Consider the following 8420-nt stretch of genomic DNA (forward strand, 5'->3'; position numbering starts at 1 on the left):
GGGGTTTTTTTTCCCCCCCCCCCCCACTCCTGCTTCTCAGTGAGACGTGCCTTGTAAACATGTTTAGGAAATAATCTTAGAAATGGTTTGTTTGGAAAATAGTGTAGTTTGACAGCTACTTGGTCTCAAATTCATGCGTAGACCCAGTTTTAAGGAACTGGTGGGTTCTTCTTGCTGTTCTGATGATTGTAGACAGAGATTTTAAAACATCAGATCAAATCTTAAGCTTCAAAAGGCTCTGATACTGGGAAAATATATCTGCTTAACTTCACCCAGGGAAATACTCCTATGGGACAAGCTGAGAAAGTTTGTAGGACCGAGGCCTAAATCCTATGTTTCCAGAGAAAACCAAGCTGATCATTTTTGTCACCAACATGACTGAAAATGTCCTTAGATCTTTTGTTTTAAACGTCCCATTGCAAGAAAATTAAACAGTTTGGGAGGGAAGAGGTGAAAACTTAGTCCTGCTTTGCAGAACTCTGTGCCTGCTCCTGTCTTGTTTTTGCAGCATGTCTGGCTCATCTTTCTGTTTCAGTGAGTTTAAGTTGCTGTTGCGTGTTTAAAATTTAGTAGTACTCGTCATGAAAATTAGATAAGATTTGTATTTTAGATTAGTTGTTAGCTCAGCGTAGAAATAAATGTGTCGACGTCTACTGCAAAATCAACCCACCCTCCAACCACAGACACTCCAGTCATTAAAAGTGTATTTCCTTCATTTAAGTATAGAGAAAACTACTTGTTTTTCACAAACAATTTCAAATAATCTTATAATCAGTAAGCAAACATGCACTCTAGCAAGTACCCCCAAGTGGCAGTAAACCATGTCAGGTTAAAACAGTAAGAAGCCTATGTCACTTTTTGGGGCGGGAGGGATTGGTTGAAGTAATTAATTTTTCAATAAAAAGAAGAGTATGTGGGAGCCTTTGCCTATGTGAAAACATAATTTAAAGCCATGGGGCAATATTACTAGTATTGTTGTTAAGAGGTTTCTCTCATGTGCCTTAGTAATTTAAAGTTAATAAAGTTGTGTCCTCTGGCAAGTTTATAGGAAAATGACTTGTTGGATCATTTTGACATAAATTGTCTTTCTCTTGAAAAGCAGAAACGCTGTGCTGTTACATCAGGTAAACAAGCAAAAAAGAGAGGCTTAAGTCACTGTAAATCGTCTACCTAGTTTAAATTTAACTTTGCCTAATATTGTAGCGGGGGATGATACTTGGTTAAGATGACGACGACGCACTGGAAATCCGAAGTATAATATGACTGAAAATCAGAGTCCAGCTTGATTGTTCATACAAAGCATTTTTAAATAGGCAGCAAGCAATATTGTGTGCTATATATCATCCTGAATAAAAACATACCTTTTTTCTTAATAGATCCCAAAGAATGTTTATTTCCCCCCCTTGAGAATAAAGATTTCTTTTTGTGTGGGTCGAAGCCATCTTTGGAATTATATTTTTAATGTGCACTTATCCAGTTTTCCATGCGCTGACCCTGTATCAAAAAGGAAGCATTAAAAAGAAATGTGAAAACCTCGAACTTTTATCAACTCTTGACTTTGAAAAATAAACACGTGGTTTTGGGTCAGTGTCTACCACAATTTATGGTGGGTGTTCAGGAAATTAGTATTTTGACAGTGCACTCATTGACTCACTTAAGACAAGTTGGTTGGCTGAGATCTGTCTAATTCTGGAAATTTTTTCTAAGCAAAACTGTAGCATCAGACAGAATAACAGCCATACATTTTCCTGCTCAATAGATTTCTTGGTGTAGCGGATACCATTTTCAAAGGGTTTGGGCATGATCTTGCAATTTTTATTCATGTGAGTAGTTCCCCTGCAGGCCCTTCATGTAATCTTTGTCATACAATTTGGTACATGAATGCTCACGTTAATAGCTTTAGATTGTTTGTTCTGGTATTTGATGTACTGAGCTTTACTATTTTTTTATTAGGCTTGTGGAGATTGAAGTACAGTGAATTCTTTGTATGGGATTATTCCTTCTAGTTCTCTACTCATGTGAGAAATCCTTATTAGCATGTGCAGGCCCAGTGATGTCAGAGCTTCCGAATCAGCTCATCACTAACCAGTTAAACGGCCTTTTGTAAATAATCACTTAAAAATATATATTGTATGTGTTTATAGTAATCTTTGATTAGGACTCAATACTGGTAATATCACCATATGCGTGCCAATAACTCTGGATTGCTTGTCTTTGGAACAGCTGTCTTAAGTTTCAAATGTATTTTTTGTTTGCAAGCAAACAGACTAAACAGTGTCATAACAGCATATAAACATTTTAGTTCATGCTCATTAGATTTCGGAAAGATACATGGGCACTGAATGTTTTATCTGAAGTAATAAAAAGTACTTGGATCTTTGCATTCATGGGAATTAGAAAATAGAAAAGCCTTAGCTGCTGATGTTCATAAATATTTATTAACACCACCAGCTAAGCAGCACAGCTAAAGGTGGGGTGGGGCACAATGGCTTTTACATGTTCTATGAAGTTGATGCCTTTGGTCCCTTGGGAAAGCTTTCAAGTTGAACTGTATATTGTCACAAGAGTGCACCCTACAGGCAGAAAAGAAAGAAGCAACATTTACAACAGAAGACTACGAAAAGCGAGAAAAGGAAGAACTAAAATAATGATTGCATCTTCTCAAGAAATGCTTTTAACAAAAAAGAAGTGTCAGGAGATGTAGGTGCTTGAAGTATAGCAACATTATTTCTTGAATCCATGAATTAATTTGTAATACTTGTAGGACTGCAGACTTCTTATGCAGAGGACTTGAATGAAGCACTGTGCTAACACGTGAAAAGTCCCCAGCACCTACTGTGGTTCCAAACAATAAATGAAACCAATCTAAAACGCTGTACAATAAATCAAGTGGAATAATCGCCTCTCCTGTTAGACTGCATTGCGCCTGCTTAAAAGGCAGCTCCCCCACAGTGAGGCTTATTTAAAAACAATCTTGGTGATTTAATTAGCTAGGTATGACACCTACATGAGCATTCACGTGTGGGTTGAATATCAAGGGAAATGCAGTGCCTTCAGCAGCTCTCCATTTCAACTGTTCAAGTATTCACTTCAGAAAGGAAACAAGGGGGGAGGCAGCCCACAATGGTCTCATTGACTTTAAAATGCAGAAATCTCTGTTCTAGTCCTGAACAAGTCTATTGAGCTAACAGAGTTCAATAGCAGGTGAACCTGTATTTTACTAGAGCTGAGCTACCATCCCCCCACGCCATCCATAATATGACTGTATGCAGCCTGGGGACAACTTCAAGTCTATGGTGCTAATCCAATCAAGTAAAAATGTCTGAAATAAAATATGAATTTGTAGATGATATGGTGAGCCTTACTGTTTCTCTCTGATCCTTTGTTAGCCTTGCACCAATTCAGTCACCCATTGGAATGTCATTATGCTGTCAGTCACACCGGGAACATTTCTCTGTTTCAATCCCCCTGGCTTTGTAATGCTGCTGCCAGTTTCGCTGGAGAAAACGCCAAACTAATGTCATTTAGGTTACATAGTATCCTGCAGGAGATAAAAGATTACTCAAGGTTCCTCTGTTAAATACAGAGTTTTAAGTGTCAATCCTCCCAAATGCTTCAAGCTATGGGAAGTTCCCTATCCTCTAATTAATATACTTTTTTTTTTTGCCGGGGGGGGGGGGGGCTACCAGTGTTGCTTGGGACCAAAAGTGCACTGAGACTGTTTCAGTTCCTGAAAGGAAGTGTGTGTGTTTGTGTGTGTGTGTGTGTGTTCATGTAGAGGGGAGAAACATGTTTATAGCAGCTGGGAGCAGCTGTAAAATGCCTCCTAAAGCAGTTTCCCAGTCACTATGCCTCCAGCCCCTGTTCACACGAAGGGTTTGAAATTAAATCTGAGTCTGGGGGACTGTGGAGTTTGGCCTCTATTGTGAGGTTGTATGATGACCTGAAGGTCCCCAGGGTCTCATGGGCAACATGGTTTAGAGGAGCAGAGTGGGAGTCATTTGCAACTCTGAGTGACCAGAGAAGCATATATTTTGGGGAGGAGTATAAATTGGGCAGCAAGGGAAATGTTATAAAAAGTCCTAGTGCAATTAATGGAAAGTGGGAACAGTTCAGATTATGCCAGATGGCCCAACCATCATGAGAAAAGTACTATGGACAGAGCAAACCACTTGATAGAGACAGCAAAAGTCCTCTTTCCCCTAAAGGGAAGATGCCTTTAGAACTGGAAGCCACAACCACCATCAGTCAAATTGCTGTGCTTGGTAGTGGAGTCTTAAACATTTCCTCAGGGCAGATGTGATTTTTTTTTTCCCCCCCTCCCCTCTTGTTACCACGGCTCAGCTGACAAAGTCTTTGGTTTCTAGTTGATGTGTGCCCAAGATATTACAACTAATCGAGTTTGCATTAATAGGGTTTGCATGCTCTGCAGTTAGAGAATTACACTTGGGCATTGACTTGATTTTGATTCTTTTTGTTTTTAATTTCCTGATTTATGCACAAACCTAACGTGCTTGTTGTCAATAGTTTGATCATTAAGGCCTCTTAAAGTTTCTTGAATCCATGTGTTCAAGGATGGTTTAAATTTTTCCCCTTTATTTTTCTGAAAGATTTTATTTGTTGTCTCTTTTTATTTTTTTAATCTCAAAGCCTCTGTTGGGAATGCTGGAGTTTATGTATACAGGCTTTGCTGAAATCAGACATTTACATTTTTTGAGAAAATCCCTATTCTATAAACTCTTCCTGTTCCCAAATGTGCTTCAGTTAATAACAGTTTTGTTTTCATAGGATGCAGAAGTTGCTATGGAATCTCTTTATTGCTGACCTTAAGCTGAATATTGAAGATAACGGAAGAGGAGAGAAATCCTGAATTGTTATTGGTTTATTACTTGTATTACTGTAACACCTAGGAGTCCTAGTCATCAAGCATAGTGGGATCCTGGCTCATACTGTATAAACACAAAATAAAAAAAATGGTCCCTGTCCCAAAAAGCTGACAGTGTAAGACAAGAGAAAACAGGTGGATTTGAGTGAGGGTGGAAGAAAGAAACAATGAGACAGCATCAGTCAACCCAATGGACAATGATCTCATCACACCACCTGCCTATCTGCTGTCAAGGATTTTGTAGGTGTCATGGCAAAGGAATGCCTGAAGAAGACAATGAGATGGATTTTCAGACATTTTTAGGGAGCTCTTCTCAAGTGGGAGGGGCAGCCTGGAAAAGAGCCCAAAGGCACTAGCTTGAAGTTGTAATCCACAACATTTTAATGGAAGTGGGTGTTGAAGGCTGGCATCATTGAATGCATCATAAGGAGATGATAATCATAATCAGAAGGAGGAAGTGTGTTTAAGGTACTAACCTAAACTCAGGAGATCAGATTCAAATCCCCATTTTGCCACAGACTTCCTGTGTCACCCTTGGCAAGTCAGACCTAGATCCATAAAGATTGGTTTGAGATGAAGGCAAGTTAGGCATCTAAATGGTTGAGGATTTGAGCTTTAACTTCTCAGAGCCACTTGTACAATAAGAATAAGAGCACTGCCCTGGCACATAGGAATGTCGTGCAGATAAGTTCATTAAAGGTGAATGTCGTGCAGATAAGTTCATTGTGGGGTGCTTAGTTACTGTTGGAATGGCATGGGGGGGGTGGTACATGCTGGTATGTGCCTAAGACAAGTAGGAAATGTGGTACTTGGGACTTCCAGCTATAATGAACCTCAGCTCAGTTTCTGTTTGCAAAACACCCTCACTTGTATGGTAATCCTTACCTGCATTCCTGCAATAATGGAACATGGTCTGGCAATGGATCTGCTGGCAAAGGATAGGGGCAAGATTTTGACTGGGATTGGCGGTATGCTATTGAAGGGGACTATCTCTGACCCCCTACAGTTCCATGTTTTATATTGCTTTATATAGGACCAGATTCACCTGTACATTCCAGCTCTTTTGTGCCACTCTTAAAACACAAAGCAACAATGAACCCACCCTACCCATCCAATTAAACCAGAATTTGCAACATCAGAGCATATCTGTCTATATGGCTCAGAGTTCATGGTATTATCTGTACAGATTGCCTGACCAGGGCTAAGTTGTCTGGTTAAGAGATGGGAAGCCTTCTGTGCAAGCATAAAGATGATACACTTCCCTCATAATCCGCTCCACAGCCTTGTTTCTGATGCATGCGAAATCATATGCTACCTTGAGAATAACATCAGTTCAGGATCTTCTCAGTGTGTGATGCAGAGCACCATCTAGTGTATGTAGCTGGGGGGAAGGTTGAAAAACAACAGATCCCACATACCCCAACCTTTATGGGAACCAATGTATTTTGGATGGAATGCGGTTTTCATTTTTAATGTTTTGTACGTGAGGAAGTTAAAAACCATATGTCGATAACTGAGACAAATCATCATTGTGAATATCACAAAGCGTATAAGAGGGGTCAGATATTCAAAAGAGCCCAGCTCCCATTTTGGACACATGCAGTTGGCCCATTTAACATTCTCTACACCCAGAAGTTCCCCTGGTGATCCTTATCACCAGGCTTTTGATGCTGAACTCTTGAAAGCCTGGTCTCCTATCTGGCTGTCTCAATGGGAGTGGAGCTCTTAGGATGCCTTGACCCTGACTGCAGGTGCTGAGCACTCTTGGTGATGTAGCCCTGTATGTAAAAGATTAAGTCAGCAAAACTTGAGCCCAGTCTCATAGAAGTCCATGTCAAAAGCTGCAGTTGGGAGCAGGAAGGATCTGGCTCATTATATTGCAAAGAAGGTTAAATTATATATATTAAAAGCATACAAATTAGCTTCAACCAGTCTGTTTACCTCCATTCCTAATAAGTACCTGGCATTACTTTAGGGCCTGATCTTGTAAGCTCTTCCTTATATTAATCACCCTTATCCTGCTAAGTTCAAGGGAGCTTTTCTGAGTAACTGATGTGAATCTTTTCTCCCTGCATAAAATCCTGGTTCCACAAAGTCAATGGGGCATCTTATATTCATTTCAATTGAACTAGGACTCCTTCTGAAGCATAATAAAAGATCTTAGGCATGGTTGTGACAGTTGGTTTCTTTCCAAAGTGTTCAGAGCAGATGACATGTGATCAGAAAACCTGCAACTGAAAATGCAGTGCATTCACTCTCTCTTGTGTACTCATAGAAACATTGTAACTTTTGCATTTCTTTTTTCTGACCAAATGTTCAAATAACCCAAACTGTCTGTACAATGGAAGAAAGTGGGTAAGGGGAGAAGTCATTGTTATGGACATAAATCTTTACAAATTCTTATTAATTATAGCCTATTTAACAACTTCTTTGCCTCCATTTTCCTGAGCAGGGACCGGACCAGCCCCCCCTCAGGCCCCAGGGGAGGCGCACCTAAGCCAAGCGTCAGCGAGGATCTAGTCAGGGAACTTCTGGAGGGACTGGATGTATTCAAATCAGCCAGTCCGGACAATCTCCACCCCAGGGTGCTGAGGGGATTAGCTGAGGCCATTGCAGGACCCCGGCACGGCTGTACGAGCACTTGTGGTGCTCTGGTGTGGCACCAGAGGACTGGAAGAGGGCCAACATGGTTCCCATCTTCAAAAAAGGGAGGAAGGAGGACCCAGGAAACTATAGGCCAGTTAGTCTTACCTCGATCCTGGGCAAGCTTTTTGAGAGAATTATCCTGGCGCATGTCTGCGAGGGGCCAGCAGGGGAGATTATGCTTAGGGGCAACCAACACAGGTTCATTAGAGGCAGGTCCTGTCAGACCAACCTGGCGGCCTTCTACGACCAGGTCACCAAATCCTTAGCTGCAGGGGTAGTAGTGGACGTAGTCTTTCTGGACTTTCGGAAGGCCTGCGACACTGTCTCTCACCCCATTCTCATTAAAAAACTGGGGGACTGTGGTGTCAACACCTACACAGTCAAATGGGTCGCAACTGGCTGGAGGGCCGCACCCAGAGAGTGGTGGTGGACGGGTCATTTTCCACCTGGAGGGATGTGGGCAGTGGGGTCCCCCAGGGCTCGCTTCTCAGGCCCGCACTGTTCAACATCTTCATCAGTGACTTGGATGAGGGGGTAAAATGCACCCTGTTCAAATTTGCTGATGACACTAAGATGTGGGGGGATGTGGGCACACTAGAAGGGAGGAATAGGCTGCAATCAGACCTAGACAGGTTACAGGGGTGGGTGGATGAGAACAGGATGGGTTTCAACACCAACAAGTGCAAGGTGCTGCACCTGGGTAGGAAGAACCAGCAACATACCTACAGGCTGGGGAACTCCCTTCTTGTCAGCGCAGAGGCAGAAAAGGATCATGGAGTCATCATTGATGCCAAGATGAACATGGGCCGGCAGTGTGGGGATGCAGTCAGGAAGGCCAACCGTACCTTTTCGTGCATCCACAGATGCATCTCGAGCAGGTCCAAGGAGG

At 41.7% G+C, this 8420-nt stretch overlaps 1 protein-coding gene across 1 annotated transcript in view; it reads left to right on the forward strand.

Annotated features, from left to right (window-relative positions):
- Nucleotides 1–8420, forward strand: part of LOC109287381 (heparan sulfate glucosamine 3-O-sulfotransferase 3B1) — a gene marked incomplete at its 5' end in the record, with an annotated part of 118649 nt that overhangs the window by 688 nt on the left and 109541 nt on the right. The gene's annotated exons all lie outside the window — the stretch shown is intronic.

The sequence above is a fragment of the Gavialis gangeticus genome, unplaced genomic scaffold, assembly GCF_001723915.1.
Source record: "Gavialis gangeticus isolate Ggan-Ray unplaced genomic scaffold, GavGan_comp1, whole genome shotgun sequence".
NCBI lineage: Eukaryota > Metazoa > Chordata > Crocodylia > Gavialidae > Gavialis > Gavialis gangeticus.